Source organism: Leptonychotes weddellii, chromosome 9, assembly GCF_054177405.1.
Source record: "Leptonychotes weddellii isolate Sample4059 chromosome 9, ASM5417740v2, whole genome shotgun sequence".
NCBI classification, from domain to species: Eukaryota; Metazoa; Chordata; class Mammalia; order Carnivora; family Phocidae; genus Leptonychotes; species Leptonychotes weddellii.
Genome location: NC_138377.1, coordinates 27436350 through 27439307, shown reverse-complemented (window position 1 = coordinate 27439307; position 2958 = coordinate 27436350). Strand labels below are relative to the sequence as shown.

Sequence of the window (2958 nt, the reverse complement as noted above, 5' to 3'; positions counted from 1 at the left end):
GGCTGACGCTTACCCATCTGAGCCACCCACGCGCCCAAGTGTCTGACTCTTGATTTCGGCTCAGGTCATGATCTCAGGGTTGTGAGATTGAGCTCCACATTGGGCTCCACACTGAGCATGGAGCCTCCTTGAGATTCTCTCTCTCCCTCTCTCTCTGCCCCTGCTCCCCAACTTGTGTGCACACCCGTTCTGAAAAAATAAATTAGTTAAATAAATAAAATATTTTAAAAGTGGACTATGATAAATCCACAGAAAACCCCCTGAGACACATTATAGTCAAACTGTTTATTTTATTTTTATTTTTTTTATTTTTTAGTCATAAAGTCAAAGACAAAGACAGAATCTTGAAAGCAGCAACAGAAAAGTAATTTGTAACATAAAAGGGAGTTTCCTTAAGATTATCAGTGGATTTCTCTGCAGACACTTTACAGGCCAGAATGGAGTGGCATAATATATTCAGAATGCTGAAAGAAAAAAAAAAAAAAACTGTCAGCCAAGAATACTGTATTCAGAAAAACTGTCCTTCAAAAATTAAGGAGAAATTAAAACTTTCTCTGATAAACAAAAGTTGAGGGGATTTATTTATTACTAGACCTGCTCTGCAAGAATTCTTAAAAGGAGTCTTTGAGTTGAAATCAAAGGAGAGTAGACTGCAACACAAAGACATATAGACATTTAAGATTCTCTGGTAAAGGTAAATATATGGACAAATATAGAAACCTGTACTACTGTAATTTTGTTCACAGAATTTAAATGACAAAAACATTTAAAAGTAATTATAAATATATGTGAACAGGTATATAATATATAAAAATAGAAGTTGTGACAAAATAAAGCAGAAGGGTGGTGTTCCAAAGGAGTAGAGTTTTTATATGCAATCGAAGTTATTATCAGTTTAAAATAGAATTCTGTAACTTTAAGATGTTTTATGTAATTGCCGTGGCCACAAAGAAAATATTCCCTGAGATAGCTAGTCAAACTCATAAAACTAAAAGTGGAAAGGTGGTTACCATGGGCTGGGAGGAGGGGGAGGTGAGTTTTTTAATGGGTATAGAATTTCAGATTTTCAAGATGAGCAAGTTCTGGAGATCTGTCTCACAGCAATGTGAATATACTTAACACAACTGAACATAGACTTGATTTTTTTAGAGATTTTATTTATATATTTTTGTGTGAGAGAGAATGTGTACAAGAAGGGGGAGCAGCAGAGGGAGAGGGAGAAGCAGACTCCATGGAGCAGGGAGTCCAATGTGGGACTCCATCCCAGGACCCTCCCAGATCATGACCTGAGCCAAAGGCAGGTGCTTAACTGACTGAGCCAACCAGGTGCCCTGAACATAGACTTTAAAATAATTAAGAAGGTATATTTTATGTTTTTTTTTTTTTTTTACCACAGTAGAAAAAAAAAAAAAGACTACTGGGGGTGAGGGGAGAGTTAGAGTTTATTGGGAACAGAGTTTCAGTTTTGCAAGATGAAAAGAGTTTGGGAGAGGGATGGTTGTATAACAATGTGCATGTATTTAATGCCACTGGAATATATACATAAAAATAGTTAAGATGGTAAATTTTATGTTTTGTGTATTTTACCACAATTAAAAAAAAAAAACTCACTAAGTCCAAAATAACCAATGAGTGTGACTGTATCAATGAATTCACCTCCAACTAAATTGTGTCCCACTTTTCCTGGCATAGCACATTCACAATCCATTACATAATATTCCCAAAGATTTGCCAATAGAAATAAGCGAAATGCTGCCCCAAAACCTGGTATGGGGTAGGTTACAGAATCGCCAGGGCTAGATTCAGGGATACACAGGCAAGAACAATGCCGCCAACTCATGCCATGAAATAAATGCACAACGTGGGCAGCATGCTACCACCACAAGACACTGGACACTGCCACCTGACCCCTTCCACTAATTCTGTCACTGGCAACACTTGTCAAAGCAGTCCACAGCTTCTCCCCCCAGAAGACTAAGAACCAATGAACCATAAGGTAGCAATTGACAGAATAATTTTATGGAAACTTCGTATTAGCAGAGTAGCTTTAAAGCCGTATCTTAGGAACCAGTGATACTGTAACACCTTAAACATGCATTGATAATATTTTTCAATTTTACAATTAGGAAATTAAATTTACAGAAAAAAAAAGCAAAAAAATCTAAAGAGCTTTGAATTTGAAATTCCTTTCAATGCCCTGAATTTCATCTGACCTTTATAATAAAAAGGCATGCTTTTATACATATTGTGATCAATAGTTTAACTCATTTTTTTAACCTTATATAAATACCCTCTTGAGTTCTACCAGGTAGCTAGGTACAATAAAAAAACATAACATCTCTTTCTCTCCTGAGGTAGCCAGCCTCCAAAATGTTCCTTTAACATTTACACCCCTGTGTAGTCCCTGCCACTTTGTACCAGGGTTAGTCTGTGTGACCAACAGAATATGGCAGACGTGATGGTATGTCACTCTTGAGATTAGATTTTAAAAGACTATGGATCTCTTAGGGACACCTGGGGGACTCAGTCCGATAAGCGTCTGCCTTTGGCTCAGGTCATGATCCCAGAGTCCTGGGATCGAGTCCCGCGTGGGGCTCCTTGCTCAGCGGGGAGCCTGCTTCTCCCTCTGCCTGCCACTCCCCCTACTTGTTCTCTCTCTCCCTCTGTCAAATAAATAAATAAGATATTTAAAAAATAAAAAATAAAAGACTATGGATCTCTTAGATCTCTCACTCTGGGGGAAGCCAGGTACCATATCATGAGGATACTCAAGAATCCCTATCCTACCTGATAAGGAACGAAGATGTCCAGCCAACAGACAGCAAAGAATGGAGCCTGCCACCATGGATGTGAGTAAGCTCGGAACTGGAAGCTCCTCGAGTACAGCCTTCAGATAAGAACTTCAGTGCCAGCCAACAGCTTGACTGCAACTTCCTGAAACACCTCGAGTCAGAGGTC

At 38.6% G+C, this 2958-nt stretch overlaps 1 long non-coding RNA gene across 2 annotated transcripts in view; it reads right to left on the bottom strand.

Annotated features, from left to right (window-relative positions):
* Positions 1 to 307: 307 nt before the first annotated feature.
* LOC145723398 (uncharacterized) overlaps positions 308 to 2958 on the bottom strand; it is a 12452-nt gene continuing 9801 nt past the window's right edge. For both annotated transcript variants that reach the window (XR_014148388.1, XR_014148389.1), the window contains one exon: positions 308 to 464. This is a non-coding gene — a long non-coding RNA (uncharacterized LOC145723398). The remainder of the gene's footprint in view (positions 465 to 2958) is intronic.